The sequence below is a fragment of the Canis lupus genome, chromosome 19 (genome assembly GCF_048164855.1).
Source record: "Canis lupus baileyi chromosome 19, mCanLup2.hap1, whole genome shotgun sequence".
Lineage (NCBI taxonomy): Eukaryota > Metazoa > Chordata > Mammalia > Carnivora > Canidae > Canis > Canis lupus.
Genome location: NC_132856.1, coordinates 8,480,523 through 8,506,344, shown reverse-complemented (window position 1 = coordinate 8,506,344; position 25,822 = coordinate 8,480,523). Strand labels below are relative to the sequence as shown.

Sequence of the window (25,822 nt, the reverse complement as noted above, 5' to 3'; positions counted from 1 at the left end):
GGCTAGGTCATGCAAGGCTTGGTCAGGCACACAAATACATGGAGATTTCATGTGGAGAGCTGTGGGGAGAACCACGGAGTTTTGAGCAGGGTGACATGATCACATAGATGCCTGCTTCAGAAAGATGGCCACAGGGCAGAGGACAGATTGCAGATGATGGGCTGGCTCAAGGAGGACAGAGGCTTGGCTAAGACCAGGCCAGAAAGAAGTGGATGGATTTGAAAAGGTAGAATGTGCAGGCACCAGTGATTGGTTGGGTGGTAAGTGAGAGCAAGGACACTGGCACCTCCATGGGCTTTGGTTATGGCTTAGACAGCCAGCAGGGATGGGAGCAGTGGGTGAGGGATCCACAAAGAGAAGATGAAGATCAGGGAGAGGAGGGTTGGGGAATAAGGCTAGAAAGGTGGATTAGAACTGTGCTGTGGTTGCCAATGTGCCAATTGCCATGAGGGAAGCCCAAGGAAGGCACGGTCTTGTTACAAATCACTGTTTTGTTACTGCTCTTTTCTTTGATACATCAGACTTCAGCCAGACCCTGAAATATAGATGGACATCTGGGAATTGTTAGATTCTAGAATAAACATTTGACAGCCTTTGCATTCCCAAAGTGGCCCATACCCAAACTGACAATCGGGTGCTTGCTAAAGCCTGGAGAAAAACTTGATATGAGCCCCAAAGCCAATGTAGTTAAATAAAAGAGAATAGCTTTTCTTGAATTTTAGCAATTATTTCTTAAAGTATTGAATTTAAATGATAAGGTAAACAGCAGAAACAGCCTTAATCTTTCTTGACCCCAGTTTTCTCATCTGGTAAATGAAGGAAACAGACCTGTTGATCTCAGAGTTCCCTTCCAGCTCTGAAATTCTAGCCTAATAAAATTTTTCATCAAGATTAAAAAAAAAAAAAAACTCTATGTGAATAAACACAGAGTACAGAGCTATCCCTTATTGAGCCTCAAACCTTTTTTAATCCAAAATTTTAATGTTGAAACTCCAACTTGTCAGATTTCCCAGAGTGTAAATCCTCTGGACCCGTGTGCTGTTATTGTTTGAAAACACTGTAACCTGTGAAGCTCTGACTGAGGGAGGAAGAAGGGAGGCGGAGAAGGAAAGAAGAAGGAAGAAGGGGAGAAGGAAAGTTCTGTCTTTCCAGCAATGAATTTCCTGATACTAATGCAACAAAAATCGCATAACCATCTTGTGTCCTATAAGGAACCCAGGTGCAATTATAATCCTCAGTTTTGTTTGTCATAACCAACTTTACATGCTCGTTTAATCCTCACAGCTCTATGATGTGGGTAGGTTTAGTTATCTTCCTCACTTTGCAGATGAGGAAACTGAGGCAGAAAGCGGTGGAGTGACTGGCCTGAGCTTACAGTTAGTGAATGGCAGACCCAGGATTCAAGTTAAGGCAGTCTGGCTATGGAGTGCATGCTCCTGAACACTCTGTCCTGCTATTCTCACTGCAGTTACCATTGGTGTGGAGTGTTCCAGTTTCAAATACCCTCTCCTATGGTCTTCATCAACCAATAAATAAACTGTGGAGATAAAACCAGTATTTGGTTATCTAAACTACATGCCTTACGAGAAACAGCCACAGTTATCTTGATTCACATCTTTGTCCATATTTTAGGCCTAGATCTTTTTTTCTTTAATATTTTATTTATTTGTGATAGACAGAGAGAGAGAGGCAAAGACACAGGTAGAGGGAGAGACAGGCTCCATGCCAGGAGCCCGACGTGGGACTCGATCCTGGCGTCCCAGGATCGCACCCTGGGCCAAAGACAGGCGCTAAACCACTGAGCCACCCAGGGATCCCTAGGCCTAGATCTTATAACCATCTAACTGTTTCACTTGTGAAGTTGAAGCCTTGCTAGGTTACCTGCAAGTGTTTTCCAAAGCTGTGGGATTGGGCCAGCAAATGTGTAGGAAAGTGTTGGAGTGGGGTATATCTCTGTTTCCACTCAAGGCTGAGCGAAGATTTGGTTGCCAGATATTTTTTTCCTGGCCTCCGAATGCCCCCACACTGTTGCTAGTGAGAGAGGTTCTTGCCTCTTGAGGCTGTCGTGTAGGTAGCTCAAACATAAAGAAGTCATTCCTAATTATTACCACAGCAGGCAGTGTCATGGGGAATGGCCAGGGCAAAGGGAATGATGCTTTTGCCTGAGAACGATAGGGGCCCAAGCCCTGCCAAGAACCTCAGATATAAATTGAAGGAATGCATAGAGGCAAGGTGAATACCAAAGAGAAGTATCTTGTACTCTTGGGGAACCTCAGGCTCCCACTATCTTTGCTTCCATCTCACATTGCCCATCCAGTCTAATTATAATCAGTAGCAATAGCAGAAGTACCATTTTGTATTTTACAGTTTACAAAATGCTTTAACTTGCTCTGTGTCTTTTGATCTTCACAACAAACCTGTGAAGCAAGTGATACTCACATTTTACAGATGAAGAGATTCAGAGAGGTCCAGAGTATAGTGGCACAGATGGCACCTGTATCAAAATCAGCAGGCTTTCTACCACACCTTAGGAGAGAATGGGGCTGTAAGAAAGTCTGTATGTCCTTTTGGGGATAGCTAGCAGTAATTGCTAACTTCATATATATATATATATAAAATATATTTTATTTAAAAAATAAAGATGCATAGACCTTACCTTGGATGTAACATAAGAGAACCCCAAGTCTGGGTACCTGACATACGGATTTTGGAAAAATAAAAGCAATTTTGATGTGCACCAAAGGTGAAAACACTTGCGTTCAGAGTTCTTCTAAATGTACCAGAATAGTCTGACGAAGCCTCATACCCATCAAAGCAAAGCACGTAAATATTCCCATGGAGAAAACACATCTAAGATTTGATCCCTGATCTCCAGGAACTTCTAATCTGGTTGGGATAAGACATATAGACAGGCAGAGACACTCAACACCATGACACTGGTCTCCCAATGTCTGAGACCTGAGTAGTCAGAGTATCACAAGAGAGGCAGGAGGAGGACATAGATGGCTGGTTTGGGTCAGTGAGGTGATCAGTTTGGCCAGAGCAAATCATTCACATGAGCAAAGACGTGGAAGATAAAGCTTCCCATATAGACAGAAGCCATATCGTACAGGACTTTCCCTGCTGAGTTGAGGTATGAGGTACAGATTAACCCTTGGCAGTGGATAGATTTGGTTTTAAAGTAGAATGTAAAAAAATAAAAAAAAAAAAGTAGAATGTAATTAGACATGTTTTACAAACAATCCTCATTTTAATGATGAAGAAATAAATAGATGAGGATAATTATTTAAGACCCTGTGCTTCCTTGGTGGAATAGATCTGGTTAGTGAATCTTATTCAGATTTTGTTCTGATGATTGCAGCCAAACCTCTTTCTCAGTGCTGAGGGATACACTGCATACAAGTTGTCTTACATTCGTGCTCACAGTATTATTTGCTGTCAGTAAAGTTAGTTGGTGAGAGTTTTCATATAACCTTAAACATTTTTTGTTTCTCTCCCCACTTTCAAATAATGATACTTTTTATTGGCATTTTAAAATGTATATAGTTTGGAGACCACATTCGTATGTACGTACACATTGAGGCTGTGCTGGTCTTGCAGTGACTATGGGAGTAGGGAGCCTGCCAGCTACCCAAATGGCAGCTCTGTGCTTGAGATTTTGCACACAAACTCATTTAACTTTCATAAGAATCTCATAAGACCTTATTAAAAAAAAAAATCTTGTAAGACCAGGAAGCTGAGGCTCACCAAATTCAGTAAACTTAGCCAGAGTCACACAGCTGAGAAGGGACAGAGCTGAGATTTGAACCCACTTCAGCGAGATGCCCCCCCCCCCCACCATACTTTTCTACTAAGCATGCTGCTTTACCATGACAGGGGCACCCCTGGATAAAATTCCTTCTCTGCCAGTATGCTAGTAGAGAACTAGCATGTCTGAAATCCACTGTCTTCCTTTTGTTTATTCATTCAGTAAACAAGTGGAGATGATACATCCACCTTCCCTCATGAGGACATTTTTTTTTAAATTACTTTTTAGAGAGAGCACCTGCAGGTGGTGGGGGAGGTGAGGGGGAGGGACAGAAGGAGAGGGAGAGAGAGGAGGAGAATCTCTAGCAGGCGGGGCTGGATCTCATGACCATGATATTATGACCTGAGCTGAAACCAAGAATTGTTGTGCCCAAGATTGCGAATCCAAGAAACCACCAAGGAGCCGACGCTGATGCAAATACGTGAGGGTTTGTTTACAAGCTCGAACTTGGGTCCAAGTATACTCCATGCAGCAGAGCAGGGACTTGGACCCCGAGACTAAGAAGCATAGTAGTGTTATAGGGGTCCATGGCCAATGAGATTGTAACATACGTAGAAAGTTGCACAGTCATGTCGGTCCACACGCAGGTGGCCAATTGAATCACGATTCACCCTATAGTGACCATTTGAACTAGCCTATTATTCTGGTTAGAATTGGCGCGCAGGTTTGGCGGGCAAAAGAGGGGTTTTCATTCGTTGGCGGTTAAAGGTCAGAGGTCCCGCATTCCTATGTGTGCTAGTTTCTGATAAGGGTGTGCTTAATAGCTAAACTAGGGTGAGGGAGTGCCTTAAACAACAGGCAGGTGTCGTGTGGGGGGTTTTACATGAGATGGCGGGTGTAGCACAAAATGGAGTTAGTCCTGCTCTGCTTGTCCAGGGGTAGGGGATTTTTGTTAGATTTCCTGGGTCCCACAGAATCAGATGTTCAATGTCTCAAGAATATTTTAAGGATTAGAGATAGAATGCCTGTAAGGGTTTTGGCCTATAGTTCAGCAGTAAGTACCTGCTAAACAGTAGCCTTTATGGCTACTACTAGTGGCTGCTGTGTCAGGTACCATACCAGATGGACTGGGGAAATAGATGTGAGGAAGTTATGTCCCTACCCTGGAAGAGCTCATAGCCCAGTGAAAGAAATGGCCCCAAATGAATAACAAGCATATATTGAAAGTAGGACCTCAGCACAGACTCTGCACCTCTGAGGCTGTCCTCTTGCCTCACAGTAGAAATTTCAGTGACCTGACAAGCTTGATTCTGGAAACCATCGTGGATCCAAGCTTTGGCTTATCAGTAACCAGAAGTGTGTTTGGGATGTAGCTTTTCCCTCTTAAAAATTCAGTATTCATTAGGATCCCTCACCTTCCAATGCCTCACATCTCATTCACCCCTGAGAACAAGGAACAGTTGGTTGTGAATCCTCTCCAGGGGGCCAACACTCTGCAAACACTGGAGCATTTCCTAGCATGAAGACTCCATAACTCAAAGGAGCTGTTGTTCCAGGCCACACGTGGGGATTTGAGGGGAAGAATAGTGGAGCGGACAGCTGTGGATTGTCAGATTCCCAGTTGCCTGTTCTGTAACATGGGGATGATGGCAAAACTGTCTAACAGAGGTGTTGGAGGGATAGCCCCAACACACCAAACACACCATCGATCGTGAGTTAATAGGTATAGCATATTAGGGATCTGTAAAGCACTACACAGAAATGAGTTGCCATTAGTAAGGATGAGGTGGAGAGGCCAGGACCATGTGAAACAGCTGGATGGACTGGACAAGAATGCCACTGTGCACACCATGTGCTGACAAAGGTCTAATGGAAATCAGGATTCTAATTGACACCAGCTTGGGAAAGGGTGGCTGAGAACAGCGTCACAGAGGTGGCGACTCAGTCTCCGAGATTATGGACGTGCTGTCAGGGAGAAGAATAGTCACACATTCTAGATGAGAAGAAAGGCACGCAGAATAGTAGGACAGCAGGCAGGAGCAAGCTACATACGGGACATTGAAGACCTTCTAACACAAGACTCTGCACCCAGTCTCTTCTTTCTAATCCCTTGCCAGAGCCTGCCAGAGGATCAACTTTGCATGGCCATTCCAGGAAGCTTTGTGGGGAATTATCCATGCATTTAATGACTCTAGATTGGTTTCTGATGACAACAGTAACAGAGTAGTAACAGCTGTGTGTCGGGCACCTCCGGTAGCGCAGCGGTTTAACGCTGCCTGCAACCCAGGGTGTGATCCTGGAGACCCGGGATCAAGTCCCATGTCAGGCTCCCTGCATGGAGCCTGCTTCTCCCTCTGCCTGTGTCTCTGCCTCTCTCTCTCTCTCTCTCTCTCTCTCTCTCTCTCTCTCTGTGTGTGTCTCTATGAATAAATAAATAAAATATTAAAAAAAAAAAAAACCTTTGTGTGTCAAGTGGCCCTTTATGTCCTTGGTCTTCACCACAACTGCGTGAGATAGCTACCATTGTTACTCTCATTGTTTTAAAAGGGACACTTGGGGATCCCTGGGTGGTGCAGCGGTTTAGCGCCTGCCTTTGGCCCAGGGCACGATCCTGGAGACCTGGGCTCGAGTCCCACGTCTGGCTCCTGGTGCATGGAGCCTGCTTCTCCCTCTGCCTGTGTCTCTGCCTCTCTCTCTCTCTCTGTGTGTGACTATCATAAATAAATAAAATTTTTTAAAAATTTAAAAAAATAAAAGGGACACTTGAGGGGCTGAGAGCTTATGTGACTTGCCCCCAGGTAATTAGCTAATAGTGGTTGAGCCAGAGTTCCACTTCAGAGGGGTCCATCCCCATAGCAGGAGCTCTTAACTCAGCAGTTATTCTTGGGAGGAGGAGATTTTTATGCCTCCTAAACCCATTCACCTTCCTTTTATCTGCTTATCTTCTGCTTGAAAACTTTCCAATGGAAGGGTTAAGCTACAGCAGAGACTAGCACTTATCTTTGGTGGAATGTCAGGGAACCCTGACTTCCTGAAACCAAGAGTCGAGTATTTTTGGAGCCTACCATCCTTTTGTGTGCTGGCTACATACACAGTTCCTGTGCTAGGAGACACTGGGGAATTCCTAAATAAGCTCAGAACTTGGTACTCAAAGAGGAACAATGAACCTCACAGAGTTCACAGCTCTGCAGGTTGGCCAACTGAATCAGCAGGGGATGGGCAAGGCCATGACACACCTCTCCTATGAGTGTCTTTACAGGGCTGGGAGGGGCTCGGAACAGGGGCAGTCATTCCCCAAGGTAACAGACATGGTGTTCAAGGAATTTAGATTAAATTCTATCAAAATGGCCCACCCAACTTTTTAAAAGTGTTTACTGGGCAATTCCATGTGACCGTGAATAATGAATTCAAACAAACCTCAACCTTCAGACTAATCTATTGAATGCTCGCTGTGTGTCCTCTACTCTGAGTCTGACATGCCTGTGTTCAAGCACAACCCACGTTAGTCAGGGGCAGGGCTGCCAGGAGATGTAGGCAGGCATTGATCACCTGCACTGTTTTGATTCATGTTTCAAAGATTTCACAAATCTTTGACAAATTAATGGACAAATCTTTTCACAAATTAATGGACAGCTCTGGATCTAGAATCAAACGGTGGAGGTGAAATGCCAGCCGGCCACCCACCAGCCATATGACCTCAAACCACTTGCTTTTCCTATTTCTGCCTTGTTTCCCCACCTGTAAAATGGACACACTGAGACCTCTTAGTGCTTTTTCAGAAGGGCTAATGAAATTGTATGATCATACTTTGTAAAATACCTGGAATTGTTGATGATGTCATTTTGTGTCATATAGGAAATGCTTTCTCTGATTCTTGTAACACCCATCTCAGGTCCTTTCTGAGAACATCCCCAGGCTGTAAGGATCAACCAGAAATTCTGATGATGGTTTTATAAATGGTTTGTAAATGTTTGGCTTATAAACTACAATTAGTACCCATCCTTCTTCATTCTTTGGTGGAGGGATGATGGGAGGAGGAGTTGTCCAATTCTGTTAAAATAATCTTCCTAAAACTCTTACCCTACAATGATTTTACCCTCTATCCTGGTGACCCATTGCATGCAAGGCAAATCCATCTAGCTTGTCTCCAGGCCTAGAGAGAATAAGGGGGAGGATGCTTTCTAATTTGTACCATATGCAAGACTGTTTCCCAACCTACCTTTGGGCAGAGGTGAAGTACTCTGCAGTGTTTGATTTAGCGTAATGGGGAAATCTGCTTTGCCATTCCTCTGGGAGCCTTAAATGTTGATTTGCCTTTGGGAGGGCAGGGCTTCGGTGAAACCTGATTTACTGCATCGCCCTGGTACCGATTTCCTTTCACATACTCTAAAGGAAGTGCTCTGGTAATATTGGCAAAGGTTTTTAAATGTCAGCTCTGGAAATGAAACTGCACCTTGTGATGTTAGAATAATTATACCATTCTCGATCTCTGATTACAGCCAAAACAACAGTTGCTAAATCCAGCTAACATGGAAAAACCAGACAAGAAGGGGAAAATTCAACCAAACCCATGGCAAGGGATAGAGAAGGAAGCCTTGGTGGGACACAAAATCTTCTATTTTCATTTGTCTCGTTCTAACTGGAACACCTTGTGCCCCCCACCCCACCTCTGCGCAAACCCCCACCCCTTTGTTTTCTGCAGGCATAGGCCCTGCATGTTGACACTAGCTGTGGGAATTCTGTGATTTAACAATGAGTTGAAAGAACTGCTTTTATCATTTCAAGTATGCAGCCCCAGGCCAAAACAGGCAACAGTTTGTAAAAAGTCTGGTTCAAAAGCAGTTTGAAATATTCTGTTTTTCTCACATGCATGATTCCATCAAAAGGAGCCCCACACCTCTCCACTGTTCTGGGTGCCCGACCCCTGATTGCCTGGCAGGCTCCCCCAAGTTAGCAGACTGGCCCAGTTAACCAGCTCCCCTGGGTTAACCTAAGATGAAGAGCATAAAATGAAGCCAGCATTTCCCTCCAGCCTCTGACAGAGCAGCCCATTCCACTGTTGGCACCATGGGGTAAATGTGCATTGGAGAGCTGAAAAATGGGGTTAGGGTCTCCTTGACTGTGGCATGTTAGAGAAACAGAAAAGTGTCACATTAAATGGTGGCAGCTGCTGCATGTTTCTGAGAAAAGCAGAAGAATTCTAGTAAAGAACATACAGTCTGTTTTTAACACTACTAATAAATACCATGCATTCTGAGTCTATAGCAGCCACCACCACCACCCACATTATCCTGTCATCTTCCAGGTAAGGGTCTGTACTCTAGACATCATTAAGAACACAACTGTTTATCAGGGAGCAAATGCTGAAAACGACAGAGCAACAAACCCACATATTCTGTGTTGTCCTCAGCTGCTTCAGGATTTAGGATGGAACTTAAGGGACATTTATTCCTCTGTCTGTTCAAATCATGTTCACATTAGCTATTTCCTGAGGAACAGAAAAAAGAACCCCTCCTCTTTGCTCTGAGTGATTGACTTCACACAAAAGAGATTTGCCATAAATCCCCGGTGGGATTTTTGCTGCCTTGCCCTAGTATTTGATAGGTACTCACTTGTTTGTTAATTGAACATCTTTTATGCATCCAGTAGGAAAATCTAATTATAGACTTATTTTGAAGCAGAGGACCAGGGACTGAGAAACTTTGTAGCTTTTATCTCCTTTCACATGAAATAGGATTCACCTCTCACAGGATAATTCTGAGGATCTGCAGCGTTACTGTGCTAGTTGACGAGACTCATTGAAAGAAAAAACTGTTCCGACTCAGAATGTCTCTGTCCTCCAAATTTGTAGACGTCCACACCGAGCTGTTTTCCAGTTCTCTGCAGACACCGTCTACTTGCCCTGCAAGTCAGTCTGATTCTGGAGGTGGTGTCATATCCCACAGGTTAACGGCTCAGTCTCACAGGACTGCCCCTCCAGCCCCCCACCCCAACTTAAGATGCCACTTGAAAATAGTTACACACAACCTATGTCTGATTTGGCTTACAAATCAGGGATTCCCATGACCCAGTCCCCAGATTCAGTGATTTACTAAAGCAGCTCACAGAACTCAGGAAAACAGTTTACTTACCAGTTACTGGTTTATTATAAAAAGGCAGAACTCAGAGGGCACCTGGGTGGCCCAGTTGGTTGAACCTGGGACTCTTGGTTGCGGCCCAATCGTGATCTCAGGTTTGTGGGATCCACAGTCCCACGTTGTGCTCCAAGCTGCTTGGGATTCTCTGCATCTCCATCTGCCCCCTCCCCTTTCCCCTACTCACATTCTCTCTCTCTCTTTCTAAAATAAATAAAATCTTTAAAAAAAAAAAAAAAGAAAGAAAAAGTACTAAGAAACAGCCAGATGGAAGAGATACCACAGAGCAAGGTACAAGGGAAGAAGTGTGGAGCTTCCATGTCCTCTGGGAACATGCCACCTTCCCAGCACCTCCATGGGTTCAACCCCGAAGTTCTCCAAACCTCATACTTAAGGGGATTTTTATGAAGGATTTGTCATGTAGGCATGACTGATTATTCTTTTTTTTTTTAAGATTTTATTTATTTATTCATGAGAGACACAGAGAGAGAGGCAGAGACACAGGCTGAGGGAGAAGCAGGCTCCATGCAGGGAGCCCGACGTGGGACTCAATCCCGACGCTGAAGGCAGCACTAAACCTAAACCACTGAGCCACCTGGGCTGCCCATGATTGATTATTCTAAATCTCCAGCTCCTCTCCCCTCCCACAAGGATGGCAGATGGGGTTGAAAGTTCCAAGTTTCTAACATGGGTTGGTCTTTCTGGGAACCAGCCCCCCTTCCTAAAGCCATCTAGGAACCCACCAAGACTCACCTCATTAGAAGAAAAGGTGCTCTTGTTACCCAGGAAATTCCAAAAGTTTTAGGAGCTGTAGCCAGGAGTCACAAAGACCAAAATATGTTATTTCTTTTTTGGTGGTGTTTATCCATTCATTTATATATTAAAGAAATATTTTCTAAACCCTTCCTTTGCCTGAGACTCAGACTTGGTACTAAGGGCACAGATGAAAGAGATTTCTTGCCTTCAGGGAGTTTCTAGTTTAATCGTCTCATTCACATTTTTCCTTCTTTAATAAAGCTGTCAACTTTTATCCTCCAGAACTATTTTCTTTAGATGCCCCAAAACTTTCTAGGGCAAGCAAGATTCTATTCAAGTTTCCCTTTCTTGAGGCACCTGAGTGGCTCAGTGGTTGAGCATCTGCCTTTGGTTCAGGTCGTGATCCCGTGGTCCTGGGATCAAGTCCCGCATCAGGTTCCCTGCATGGAGCCTGCTTCTCCCTCTGTCTGTCTCTGCCTCTGTGTGTCTCATGTATATTAAATAAAATCTTAAAAAAAAAAAATCTTAAAAAAAAAAAGTTTCCTTTCTCCATGAAGCTTTCTCAGACCGAGCTAGGCTCTGCATTTCAATTTCTCCAACTACAAAATAAAGCCCAAAGGGAGCTAACAGTATTTCCAAAGATGCTTATGAGGTTAAAGTAGAAAATTTTTAAAAGACTTTATATCTTTTAGGAAAAATTTACCAACCAGGTGTCACTTTACTGTCAACTCTAAGATGTGTTTGCCTGGAGAAATTATTGTTTTGTCTTTTTGTTTGTTTATTGTTTTTTGGTAACAACTTTACTGAGATGTAATTCATATATTATACAATTTGCCCACTAAAAGTGTATAATTTAACAGTTTTTAGTATTTTCAAAGAGTTGTGCAGCAATTTTATTTTTTTCTTTTTTTTTTTTTTAGCACTCAATTTTAGAACATTTTCATCACCCTAAAAAGAAATGCATACCTGCTGGCAGCCACTCAGCTCTTCTTTCTTTTATCAATATATTTCTTACTGTGCACAATAAATATCATACTCAGTAAACCATAAAATGCTTGCCGATACAGATGTGATTATTGCTGATCGTTTTTCCAAATTCACAGGCAGAGTGTGAGATTCTGTGACCTTGGACCATAACCTTCACTAATAGTAGAATTTTGTCTTTTGTTTTTAAATTACCAACTTACAAACAGTGAGATTGTTAGTAATGTCTCTGATTTCCTCCATTACATTTTTCAAATTGGTTATTATCCATATATGGCAAAACCATTGGTTGTTGTACATTGCTTATATGTCCAACATTGTTGACCTATCTCATTAGTTTTCACGGTTTGTCTGAAAATCCGTTTATTTTTTATTTGCCTCTTATTATTTTTAAAGGATTTTTTAAAAGTCATCTCTATACCCTTTGTGGGGCTCAAACTCAAAACCCCACGATCAAGAGTTGCACACTCTACTGACTGAGCCAGTCAGGGTCCCCTGCAAATCTTTTTAGATTTTCGACATAGAATGTCAAATCTTTTTCAACTAACAGTAGTTTAGGCTCTTCTTTTCCATTTTGTATACCTCATTGCTTTTTCTTCTTTTATTTCATTGGCTAAGGCTGCCAAAATAATGTTAAATCAAAGCACTAATAGCAGATTCCTTGAATTGTTCCTGACTTTACTGAGAATGCTTCTAAAGTTTTACCATTTTCATGATATCCACTATAGGTTTTATTAGATTAAGAAAGCTTCCTTTTGTTACAGATTTGCCATTTTGCTAAAATTGTGAGTGAATGTTAACTTTTCTTGATCTATTAAGATGTTTAAATTTTTCCTAAAAATGAGGAGTATGATATACTAACATACTAGATTTTTTAAAATGCTGAGCTATCTTTGCATTCCTGAGATACTGTCATTCTCCTCTACCTGTCTCTTACTATCTCCTGTAATTAAGAATTTGTATTCTTGGGAAATCCTGGATATCACTGACATTGGATTATTTTTCATGTTATGCAGATGCCTTACAACCATTATCAGTGTGTATAAGGATTGAGTGGGAAGGAACACAGGCACAATTGTTATAGTGTAGGACCCCACGGAGTTTACTTAGGAAGCAAACATATCAAAGTTTGAGAGACTTATATCCTAGAAAGGACTTCCAACTGCACTGGAAACAGTACACTGCCTTCCAGCTTTAGGATTTTTCACCCTTACCTATGCAGAAATGCAACAGGGAAATGATTTGGCATATATCCTGTTTCCTTGCCTTTTGGCTTGAAGCATTATATCTTCCCCACTTTGCCCTTCACTTGAGGGTCACCCATGAGTTCATTTCTACTTCAGTTGTGGGCTTGCTATCACCTTCTCATCTTGGGGACTATGGAAATACAATATATGCAGCAAAGAAAACCAACACATTAATGAAGTAAGGCTCTGTTTACCATTCTAATTTCACAAGACAAGATTGTCTATACTGAACCCTATTTTCAGCCCACAAGAATGTTGACTTCATTCAACCAGTATCTATTGAGCTGCTATTGTTAAATCAGCAAGTGCCAGCCCCTGCTGATGTGTCCAGGTATATCAAAGTTTCAATGGCACGTACCTTACAGAAGTATAAGTCATCTCTCCTGCCTTCAGGGAGCTTAGAGTCAGTCATTTATTATCACTAATATTTAGTGAGTCAGATAGCCATGTACCTCCTCTGTGCCATTCACCATCAGAGACCTTGAGAAGACTACAGAAGGTTTGTCTTTTACATCATAGTGTAACATCAAGTCCAGTAGGAGGGACGATACAAAGTACACATAGAAAATGTTAAATAACAGAAATTCAACTGAGTATATTTTCAAGATCTAATTAGCTTTATTGAGTGATTTATGAATCAGGCAGCCTTTCATCTAGCAATAGAAAGGAGCTATATTGAATTGCAGAAAAGGGGGATCCCTGGGTGGCTCAGCGGTTTAACACCTGCCTTCGGCCCAGGGTGTGATCCTGGAGTCTCAGAATTGAGCCCGCGTTGGGCTCCCTGCATGGAGCCTGCTTCTCCCTCTGCCTGTGTCTCTGCTTCTCTCTCTCTCTGTATCTCTCATGAATAAATAAAATCTTAAAAAAAAAAAAAAGAATTGCAGAAAAGGAAAAGTTTTTTAAAGGCAGAGAGGAAACATACAAAAAGGAAATTATTAGCAAAGGATGCATTGTTTTAGGCAAGGATGCCCTCTTCAGGGGAACGAAAGGGGTCTATCAGCAGATTACCTCCTTGTGCTGACCAGGAATTTCCAAGTTGACTGGTTAAAGGTCACATTTGGGGGGAGGTTGTAACTGCACTTAGGTTGGGTATTAAGTCTTGGTTTGCTGATGTGAGGCTTAGCACAAGTGACTCCATTTCAGATCTGTTATTTCTTTTCAACAAAAGTTAAAAGCAACATTACAAGAATGAGGTCACAATTGAAGGACATAAGTCATAAATAGAATGTTGTTGAACTCCCATAACTACACAAGCAGTCAGACTGTCAGTGGGGACAAGGGAGGTAGAAGAGGGCTTTCTGCAAAACAGATAGAATTGCAAAAAGTGGGCCTGCCTGGGGGACATTTTGGTGAGAAAAATACTGCCTTGAAAGCAGGGAATGGTACATCCAGGTGACAGTACATCCAGCATAGCTAGACAAGAGGGCACATGATGGGGGAGGAAGGAAGGATTAGGAATTAAGATCCTGAGGGTCATGTTCTGGGACACTCAAAAGCCCGCCTGGGTAAGGAGTTTGTATTTCCCTTTGAGGATACTGGGACAGAGGTAGCTCTGTGACATTGTCACCTTCGGGCACTGGCTCTCTCCCTGCTCTTTGCCCTGTTCTTACCCTCACAGTGACTGACAAGAGAGGAGGAGCCTGCAGCCTTCTCTCATACTCTCTCCTTTTCAATTTGAAACCAGTGGAGCAGGTGTGCATTGGCATCTGTGGCCGTGCCTCTAGCTCTGGCTGAGGGATCTGGGGGGTTGGGTTTGAGGCAGGCCTAAGGACTGCATGACCCATGTGGAGAGGGCCAGCACAGATGGACTGTAACATCCTTCTCGCCTCCGCAGACATGACTCAACAAACTGTCTTCTCTGAACAATTAATCTGGTTGTCAGAGCAGCTCACAGGGCGAGCAGCCACATGTTCTCCACAACAACAGCTCCTGGTGTATGTGTGCGGACCTCCTCCTGTTGAGCGCATTGCCAGCCAATGTGCTGAACATGCTAATATCAACTTTGAGGGAAGTGCCACCTTTTGAATTTAAGGAGCCACAACGACCTGGGTTATGTCTTGGCCCAGAAGTACTTCTGGAACTCCTTTGGTTGGTTTTCTGAGAAACTCAGATGCTGATTTGGGAAGTAATGATTTCCTTTAGTTGAAAACAGAAATGTAAGAAAAATCAAATTATTTCCAACCGGTACCCAACCTGGACCTCATTGTAAAATGCGCTCCCTCCTCTGCCTTCCCGACTCTGCTGTCCATCAGGTGACCCCCATTTACCCCAATTCTCTTTAGTGATAAATAGTAACTCATTTGTTTTATTCGTCAAAATGACGACGGCCTTCCTCCCTGTGGTGGTCCGGGTGAGCGTCCCCTCCCCACAGGACTGTGGAGTTAGGTGGAGCCAGGTTCACCTCCCTCGGTCCAGTGCTCTCAACTATTAGGCTACAGAGTCAAGCCTAAAACCCACTTGTCCTTATCAGGGCCTGGCACTGGGGGAACAGGCGGCTGCGCACAGTCCCTAGCTAACGATAGGGTCCTAGGGGAAGCGAGAAGGAAGAGTATGGGGAGGTGGAGGGGACTAGGCCTGCTGTCCTGCCTGAGAGATGAGAAGACATGAGGACAGGAGGGGACCTCACTCTCACTTCATGCTGACACTTATTTACCTCTCAAGCCTATGTGTGCAATCTGCATGGTGAGGCAAAGCACCTTCCTCACAGCCCCACTTCAGGCCTTTTCTGGATGGCATCAAGAGTATCACCCTTTGGTAATCATCCTTAAGCCCAAGAAATAGTCAAATGGTCTACAAATCTGTGTGTCAGCTTTCACTAAACTTCACTGTGACAGCAGAGCATTTTGAAACTTCCTAAATAGATAAAACTAGGCCTACTAATAATAGTAATAATAGTACCTAACATTTGAGTGCCTTTTGTGTGCCAAGCACTGTTCCAAACACTTTGCTAGCGTCACATTCAATCAATTTAAATTAATTATCAAATCTAATTACTTGATTTTCCCCCAGAATCATCATGTAGAAAGCGACAACTTGTTAAAACTTAGAAATGGAAAGGTTGCATGTCGTGCCTACAGACAGATGGGTCCATCATTAAGCCTCCTGTGCTAGGCAGTGTGCGAACCTGCAGGCACAAGTGGGTGGTCTTGCCCTCAGGTGCTTGAGAATCAAAATGGTAAGAAGAGAATTTACACAGGGTGCCTTGTTCTTTTATTCCTTCATTCCACAAGCATTCGCTGAGGCTGACCTGCTGATTTATGTATGGTTTATGATTTATTGAGCAGTTACTAGCACTATGTGAGTTGCAGGCACAGAGAACAGGTGCAGCCCCAGGTCTGGAGCACATCACCTGCAGCAGGTAAACCAGAGGTGCCCTGTGCTGGGTACCCAAAGAGGAGAAGAACAGAGGGCTGGGTCTGGAAAGATGAATTGGAGTTACAGAGAGGGAGATGGAATGGATAGTTGAGAACACTGGCCTCTCTCCCAGAGTTAGCAATCGTACCATGTCCCTGTGGGCTAAGGATGGATCTAGGTAACATAAGAGTGGTGTTTACCACAGTACCCAACAGGCAGGAAAAACGAGCTGAGCTGTTAAGAGAGTAAGGGGCTCTGACAGAGGCCCCGAGTTTTATTCATTTGTCTGTATGCCATCTCCTAGCCCCCAGTGTTGGAATTGGCTCATTCAAGCTGGGTACCCAAGTGCTAAGATGGAGAGTTACCCAGAAGGGTGGAGAAGAGGAGCAGGCCCCAGCCTGAGAGGGGAGGGCTGGAAGAAGGGGCCCCAGACAGGAACAGCCTAAAGGGGTGCCTTGTGCAGAGCAGAGAGAGAGGGTGTGGGCTTAGGGCTCTGCACTGGAGTCACTGACCTCAAGCCCCACCACCCCAGTGCTGCCTGGGGGTATGATCTGCCTGGAGTGGTCTCTTTCTCTGGAGGCCACACTGGGCTGTGGTCCCCCAGCCCTACTCTCCAGGATCCTTTCATCATCATGGTGCATGTGCATTTAAACTCAGCAAGATCCATGCCAACGAAAACAAAGAAAATGATCTCTCAGCGGTTATTTATATTGTAAACCTCCTCTGGAGTGACTTTTTTCCTAGTTCAGCTTGCAATAATTTATTAAGGAAGATAAAGTGATTTTTAAGTGTGATTTTAAAGAGCTAGGCCCATGCATGAGCTTGCTTTGTGTTATTCTTCTGCTTGGGTTTGATGCTGTTCCCAGTGTGAACTTTCATTTACCTCCTTCTCAGGGTGGTTTGGGACCCCTGAGAAAAGCCCTGTTCTGTGAAGAGTCACTCATTACGTAAATACATTGGAGCAGAAACTCTTCTGAAAAGACTGAAAACTGTCATTAGAAACTTCTTCCTGAGAAGAGATAGGAAGGAAGACACAGAACTGATTCTTTAAAGATTTGAGTTTTTGAAGCCACAGTCATTGGTTTATTCTTTGTTAACCAAAATGCAGCCTTCTGGACTTAATGCCTGGTGTTTATCAACAAACTAAGAAAAGAGAAAAAAACGAAAGAAACTAGAAGCGGGGAAACACGGAATTGTTTTTAAAGTGGATTTTTTTTAATGTATTTTCTTAAAGATTTTATTTATTTGGGGATCCCTGGGTGGCTCAGTGGTTTAGCGCCTGCCTTTGGCCCAGGGTGTGATCCTGGAGACCCGGGATCGAGTCCCACCTAGGGCTCCCTGCATGGAGCCTGCTTCTCCCTCTGCCTGTGTCTCTGCCTCTGTGTGTGTGTGTCTCTCATGAATAAATAAATAAAATCTTAAAAAAAAAAAAAGATTTTATTTATTTGAGAGAGAGCATGAGCAGGGGGAGGGGCAGAGGGAGAAGCAGACTCCCCACTGAACAGGGAGCCCAATGCAAGACTTGATCCCAGGACCCTGAGAGATCATGACTTTTAGCTGAAGACAGATGTTTGACTGAGCCACTCAAGCGCCACTAAAAATGTATTTTTGAAGAGATTGAACTACCCTTCTTTCCTGTTCTTAAATTTTTAAGCTCTTCCAAGTTATGACAATTTAAAAAAACTTGTAGGGTATAGTAAGATTCAGGTTTCCCACCATCAGAAATGTGTAGCCACTCAAGAATTTCAATACTTCTGAGCAGTTGGGGCTGGAAAAGTAATGACCAGAGAAGAAAGCCTCAGGCTGGGTTCCTTGGGGCTCCATGTCCTCTCCTCCCTCCCGGTGAGAAGCTGTGCGTCTCTATCCAGTTGGCATGGCTGTCCCCCATCTTCACCTGCTGAGGATGTTCAGTCTGAACAAAAAAGGAACTTGGGATTCTAACAACACATAGCGAAAAGCTTCTAGAGTCTTAACACTGTGCCCTTCTGCTGTAAGTTAAACTTCACTGATTCTGTGGCAGCAGGCAGATGTTCTGCACAAGCATCTATATTTAGGTGTGGGCATGAGATTGCCAAGGTAAAGAAAGGCATGGTTGGTGTCACCTCAGCATGCATTTTGTCTTGGAACAGAGGCCCTGTGTTGCTCTGGGGGTTGGACTGTCTCACAGAGGAGAAGGCCTCTGCCCAAAGCCTAGGAATTGGAAGGCCTCAAGAGCCCTTCCTGAATGACTGTCCTTCATGCTGGGTGGCTACGTGCTGCCAAGCAGGACCTGGACACTGTGCTTTCCTATTTGCTGTCCTTTAAGGGAGCTGCTGCACACCCTTTGTTAGCAGGCCTGTGGTAAAGCCCAGAATGACCCAGCCAGGTCTGATGGGTTATTGCTTCTCAGAAGATGTTCTTCAACCCACAGCAGGAAGCTATTCTCACCTGGCTCCATCTCCTGTGTTGCTGAGCACCTGGGGAACAGAGACCCAGTCACTGCCTGCCATCACATACCTGGCTACCTTGGGACCTTTCTAGTGTCCCTCTCCGCCGCCACTCAGGGGCCTGAGCCAACCTGCCTTTCCTTTCCTTACTTCCTAACAGGGTCTCTACTCTAGCTGGCCGTCAGCCCTCTTCCTAAACCTCCTTACCTAGTGCCTTTGTTTCCCTGTATTGTCCATCTATGCTACCAGTTCACATCCTCACTCACTGTGTGAGTTCACATCCTCATTCACCTCCTCCAGGAAGCCTTCTGTAAAGGGCCAAATGATTTCTTCCTTGGCTGCCTTGCTTGGAGTCCTCCTTCTCAGCCATGGTGGCATTCCTTCTGGAATGTTCCATCCTTTTGGGTTCTAGATCCAGACATCCCATGCAGAGCCTTAGCTTAGCTTAGCTTCTAGCCCTCTGCATCCTCTGACTCAGAACATTCCCCTGGGCCCATCTATTAGAAACCCTGGCTAGTATTATCCAAGGTGTGCATGATCTTCCAGGCTGCCAGGTCAGGGGGAAGGGGGCATCCCAGTCCTCCTTGTGTCCCTAGTGATACCTAGCACTATGTCCAAGGCCCTAGCATAGAACCCCAACTTCTGTCACCCTGAAAGTCTCCTGCATCAGCCCCTCCAAGAGCAGGTAAAGGAGCATGTGTGTAAGAGGAGATTCAGAGCGAGCCTTCTTTCGCAGATTTGGGGAGGTGATGACAGGACAGTGGCCTTTATTGGGAGCCCTTGGGCCAGACTGAGATGATTGCTGAAAACCCAGTGGGAGGACCCAACTCTTCAGGTAGACATGGCATTGGAGACCCGGGCTCTCTCTGAGGAGGGCTTGGCCCTATCAGTTTTCAAATCTCCAGGCCCAGGCTCTTTGGCACAGAGGTTGGGGGAGCCTGGGATGAGGCTGGGCTTTGCCTCCTGGGAGAGCTATGGAATGTGCTCTGTCATGCCTCCCAGAGTACTTTGGAACTCCCCTGGACCAAGGCTCCTAGTAATCTTGTATACTCACTCTCATGGTGAAATCACATCAGTCCTTTTCAAAGAATTTCTGCTGAGCCCACAAAAAATGAGCCCCAAAGTTTAACGTCTTCAGAGGGAAAAAAGCAGTTCCATATGGGATGAGCAGAGCCCCTGGCCAAACCAATGCCAAGCCTGGCCGCCATGCCTGGCCATGGGCTGGGCCTCCATTCTTGGGTCAGGAGGGACAAGGCCTCAAGACTGGCCAGTGGGGATGAGAGATTTCCCCTCTTTGCTGAGTAGGTCAAGGCCAGCCGAGCCAGTAGGAGGAGTTTGGAAGGTCTGCCCTAGGGCCCACTGGAGCAGGACTGGAGAGGAACTGAGAGCCTTCCAGTGCATTTGAAATAGCTCACTAGGGATAAATTAGGTTGCAAAAGAAATGTCTTTAAAGACTGCTCTTACTGCTCTTAGTCTTTAAAGACTAGCCATCTCCTCATAAGCCGTTGGCTGGCCCAATTAGCCCTACCCATGTGGGCTCGAGGAAGTGTGCCCACCCTGTTCCATCAGCAGTGACCATCATCATGGACTCCTTTTGTTCCATCCTGCCCGTGGAGCCTGGATTTCAGAATAGGTCAGTGCCTTCCCAGGACCTTCCCTGGGACTGCAGAGGAAGAAAGTCAAAACTTCCCTTTCCCAAGAAAAGTGCCGAGTTTCATGCACACCTAGGGAGGATGTTTGTGTTCTGTGGAGGTCGCTGCCCTTGTTTTCAGAGTAAACTTCTGTGTGAGTACACTCCGAAAGGGGGAGTCCATGGAGAGGGGACCCTCTCACCTCTGTTTCCACAGGCGTGGACCCAGCCGGAGCCCATGGCTCTGACTTAGGAGAGCGCAGGACCACCCTGGTAGTTCAGGGTTCTAGACCTAGCTCTGCCTATGACCTCACTGAGGCCATGCCCAGAAGGGTCTCTGGGCCTCAGTTTCCCCCTCTGTGACAGTGGGAGCTGAACCTGACACATGTAAGATCATCTCCAGCTCTGACATTTTACAATTCTGATCTTAGGTGTTTATGAATATGCTGATTATCCCTCCAAAATATACTTCAGATATGCACACTGCACTCCATTTCTCCTGGTACTATGATCATGTCACTTCTTGCGTAAGTTCAGTGGTTTAGAATAAACCGAGACTCTTCACCATGGACCCTGTGATGGAAGACTTCCCATGACTCTGCCTGGGGCTTTTCCCAACCACGTGCTCTGCTGTCACCCTCTGGAGCACGCCACACCCCCTCCTGCCTGTAGGTCTTGCACCTGCTGTTTCCTCCATCCTTAGCCACCCTCCCTCTGCCCTTTAATGGGTTGGCTCCTTCCCATCTTTCAGATCTCAGCTTAAATGTCACCTCCAAGAGGCTCGACTCAAAATCCTTGTCTAAAGTAAGTGTTCCTCTGTTATTCCACCTCTCACTCTGTGTTTATTTTCCTTCTTGGTGCTTAAAGGTCTTGGAGCTATTTTCTTGGATCTGGTTTTGTGCTAGTCTCTTGTTTGCCTGCACTAGAATGTCGGCTTCACACAAACAGGGACCTGCAAGAGTGGGGGCCTTCCTGATGGCTACTGAGCACCCAGCGCCTAGCATAGTGCCTGCTGCACAGGGGTGTTCCATAAATGTTTGTTGAGTGGATGCATGGTTAAATGGATGGATGCTCCTCCATATAAAGAACTCTATTTTTCCTCCTGACCACTCAGGCCCATTTTCCCTCAAGGGTCTGGCTGTAGCAGGAGGGGTGTTATAAGACAAACCAAATTCCCCTATGAAGCCCTTAGTCAGTAGCCAAGAGGTGTTTTTAATCCCCACTCTACTCTGCTCCTGCAGCCTCAGCACAGTTGAACCAGATTCCTTGAACATTTCCTAGGGATATGCTCAGTGCCAGGTTCTGGGCTAGTGCTTTCCAATCATTATTTTATTGACCCTTGGTGACCTTTGAGAGGTCGATGATAGAAATCGAGTCTCAGAAATTAAGTCACCTTGCTTAAGATCATAGAGCTGAAATGTGATGGAGCCTTACCCCAGGGCCGGTGCTGTTTCCTTCATACCCCATGTCACTGAGCCAAGCTGCAGCCCTGAACATAGCAGGGGCCCAGGAATGGTGGAGGGAGGGCCAGCAGGTACTGGTGTGTGATTCCAGATGGCCTCTGTGGCCCACCTAGCTAGGAGAAACAGTGCAGACTAGGGCTGGCTGACATCCCTGAGTGTCATGGGAACCTAAGGTAAGGTATTGGCAATCCTAGAAACACAGTGTCATACAGAGCACAGGGGCTGTGTTTGGATTAATGATAATAGAAAGCCTAGGGGACGGGTTGGGTGATGCTGCCCCTCAGCCATGACCTGCAGCTGCGTCAGGAAGGCCAGCAAAGATGCTATCATACAGCTGCCTGCCCTTCAGGGGATAGTTCTCTTGGTAAGACTCCCACATGGAGCCTCGAAATAGACCTGTTTGCCAGAAGCTGCAGTGGAGAAGGGAAGACAAGGCATGGAACCACAAAGACCTGGGTTTGAATCCTAGCTCTGCTGTTTACTGGCTGTGTGACCCTGGGCAAGTCATCTGTCCTCTCTGAGTCCTATTTGAATATGACACAGAATCAGCACTTAATAATTCTTGTGCCTGTGAGTGAGTGAAGGAATATCATCTAAGATGTCCTCATCCTGAAAGGACAACAGAAAAGAGGAAATCGCTTCATGTTATTTTTAGCATGAAGAACTTTATTTAGGCTATTGTATGAGATCAATTACCTACAACTTCCAAGATCTTATAAAAAATGTTAATTATATGAACAGGGATTTTTTTTTCTTCAGGTTGTAAAGTTGTATTCTCAATAATTTCAAATAACAGCACCTACTCATGTGTTTCATTTAATTATTACAACAACCCTATTCGGGAGATACAGTTTGGCTTTGTTTTTCAGATGAGAAAAACAACCACAGAGAGATTAAGCAAGTTGCCCAAAGTCACACAGCTAGCAAGTGGCAGAGCAGGGACACCATCCAGGAAATCTAACTTCAAAGGCAGAGCTCTTAGCTCTTGAGCCAAGTGATTTGATGTTGCTTGGTGATTAAAGGTGAGCCCCATGTAGGATGCAGGGGGAGAGAAGGCATGCCATTTAGCTGAAGAAGCGAGGGAATGCTGGATTGTGATGATTCTGTTCCACCTAAAGCGACTCAGAAACACAACTTCTAGATAAAATGTCTGGGAAACAGTGTCAGAACTAAAAGGGTAGAAATGGGGTCCCCCTTTAGGATTGCCAGCCCTTTGCCATTTGGGAAAGGACAGTATTCCTCTATTATATTTTTTGAAACTTATAAATATGTATTTATATTTTGTGAATTCCTCCTTTTTAGCCGTTTTGCTGAATTTTTAAAAGATCAAACTTCTTATTTATTGTAATTCACATGTAATAAAATATATGTAAAAGCGTACATTTCTATGAGTTTTGGCAGCCTTACACATACCTATATAACTACTACCACAAAATAGGGACAATTTCTATCACCCCAAAAGGTAAAGATTTACTTGGGGCCTTTCATAGTCAAATCACACCCAGCCCCAGGCAACCAAGGGTCTGCTTTGTGTCATTATAGATCCCACTTATATTTTTTAGGGCTCCATACAAATGAAACCATATTTTTTGTTTTACTTTTTATTTTTTATTTTTGTCAAGACATACAACTGTGTAAGTTTAGGGTGTGCAATGTTGATTTGATACTTTGATATATGGCAATAAGGATACCACCTTAATGTTGGCTAACTCCTCTACCAAGTTAGAATTACTTCTTTCTCATGGTGGGGAAAATTAAGATCTAGTCTCTTAGCCTTAAAGTGTGTAATATAGCATTGTTGACTCTAATCACTGTGCTGTGAATTAGATCTCTGGGTCTCATTCATCTACTGGTTGCATGTTTGTACCCTTAAACCACCTCCCTCCCACCATTTCCTCACCCCGCAGCCCCTGGTAACCACCATTCTACTCTCTTATTTATGAGTTGGGCTTTTTTTTTTTTTTTTTTTTTTACATATCAGAGGTATCATAAAGTATTTGTCTTTCTCCAACTTACCTCATTTAGAATAATGCCCTCAGGGTTCATCCATGCTGTCACAAATGCCAGGATTTCCTTCTTTCTCATGGCTGAATAATAATTCAATTGTGTTTCTATACCACATCTTCTTTATCCATTCATCTGGTGACAGACATTCAGATTGTTTCTGTAGCTTGACTATTGTGAATAATGCTGCAGGGAGCATGGGGGTGAGTGCATCAATCTCTTTGATATCATGTTTTCGTTTCCTTTGGATATATACCCAGGAGTGGGATGGCTACATCAAATAGTAGTTATGTTTTTAATTCTTTTTTTTTTTTAATTTTTTATTTGTTTATGATAGTCACACAGAGAGAGAGAGAGAGAGAGGCAGAGACACAGGCAGAGGGAGAAGCAGGCTCCATGCACCGGGAGCCCGACGTGGGATTCGATCCCCGGTCTCCAGGATCACGCCCTGGACCAATGGCAGGCGCCAAACCGCTGCGCCACCCAGGGATCCCTATGTTTTTAATTCTTAAAGGAGTCTTCACACAGTTCTCCATAGTGGATGCACCAGCTTGCATTTCCACCAGCAGTGTGTAAGGGTTCCCTTTCTCCACACTCTCAAGGATACTTAATCTCTTATCTTTTTGAACATCATTATCCTAACAGCTATGAGGTGGTATCTCATTGCTGTTTCAATTTGCTTTTACCTTATGATTAATGATGTCCAGCACCTTTTCATGTACTTGTTGGTGTCTTTTTGGGAAAAATGTCTATTTAGTTCCTCTGTCCATTTTGTCATCAGATTGTTTAATTTATTGTTATTGAGTTATAGGAGGTTTTTTAATATATATTTTGGATATTAACCTCTTATCTGATACATGGCTTGCAAATATTTTCTCCCATTCCATAGGTTACCTTCTCATTTTACAGGTTTTTGCTGTTGTTGTTGTTGTTGTTGTTGTTTTCTGTTTTGTTGGGTTTGCTGTGCAGAAATTTCTTTGGATGACGTCTCACTTGTTGAGTTTTGTTTTTGTTGCTTTTGAGCTTTTGGTGTCACATCTAAAATAATCATTGCCAAGACCAACAATCAAGGAGCTTCTTTCCTATGTTTTCTTGTAGGAGTTTTACTGTAGGAGGTCTTGTGTTTAAGTCTTTAATCCATTTCGAGTTAATGTTTATAAACGGTGTGAGGTAGGGATCCAGCTTCACTGTTTTGCATGTGATTACCTAATTTTCTCAGTGCCATTTGTTGAAGATACTACCCTCCCCAATTAAGTGTTCTTGGCACCCTTGTCAAAAATTAGTTGACCATCAAAGTGGAAGTCTATTTCTGGGCTCTCAATTCTGCTCTGTTGCTCTAGGTAGCTATGTTTATGCCAGTACTACACTGTTGTAATTACTTAGCTTTATGTTACAGTTTGAGATCAGGAAGTATGATGTCTCCAGCTCTGTTCTTCTTTCTCATGATTGCTTTGGCTGTTTTGGGGTCTTTTGTGGTTCCATACAAATTTTAGGATTAATTTTTTTGAATCATACATACTAAGTTCTCTTCTGTCTGGCTTCTTTTGCTCAGCTGTAATATTATTGAAATCCATCCATGTGTTTGCATGTCTCAGTAGTTTGTCCCTTTTCCCTGCTGAATAGTATCCTGTTTTATGAATACACCATAATTGTCTGTTCACTCGCTTATTGTTGAGCATTTGGATTGTTTCCAGTTTGGGACTGTTAGAAATGGAGCTCCAATGTGTGCTTAAGTACAAGTTTCTGTGCAGACGTATCTTTTCATTTCTCTTAAGTGATTTACCTAGGACTGGAATTGCTGGGTTTTAATATAAGTATACATTTAATCTCTTAAGAAACTATCAAACTGATTTTTAAAGTAGCCATACTATTTGCCATTCTCACTGGTAGCACTTGAGAGTTCAGGTTGCTCTGTCTCCTGGTCAGCACTTAGTTGGTGGTCTTGCATTTTAGCTAGTTGGCTGGGTATATGGTGGTAGCTTGTGTTTTTTTTTCTTGCAGTCCTCTGATGACAATGGATGCTGAACATCCTTTCATGTATTTATTTGCCATCTATATATCTTCTTTTTGTGACAT

The 25,822-nt window shown here is 44.0% G+C and overlaps 1 protein-coding gene and 2 long non-coding RNA genes across 14 annotated transcripts in view; 1 reads left to right on the top strand and 2 right to left on the bottom strand.

Annotated features, from left to right (window-relative positions):
• LOC140609840 (uncharacterized) overlaps positions 1-8,356 on the bottom strand; it is a 35,569-nt gene extending 27,213 nt beyond the window's left edge. The window contains exons 1-2 of the long non-coding RNA XR_012011568.1: positions 7,568-8,356; positions 2,440-2,526 (exon numbers count right to left, since the gene is read on the bottom strand). This is a non-coding gene — a long non-coding RNA (uncharacterized lncRNA). The remainder of the gene's footprint in view (positions 1-2,439; positions 2,527-7,567) is intronic.
• Positions 1-25,822, top strand: part of ATG7 (autophagy related 7) — a 244,616-nt gene that overhangs the window by 204,855 nt on the left and 13,939 nt on the right. The gene's annotated exons all lie outside the window — the stretch shown is intronic.
• Positions 13,464-15,202, bottom strand: LOC140609838 (uncharacterized). Its single transcript, XR_012011566.1, has 2 exons — positions 13,878-15,202; positions 13,464-13,727 (listed from the first exon to the last, which is right to left on the bottom strand). It is a non-coding gene; the product is annotated as an uncharacterized lncRNA (long non-coding RNA).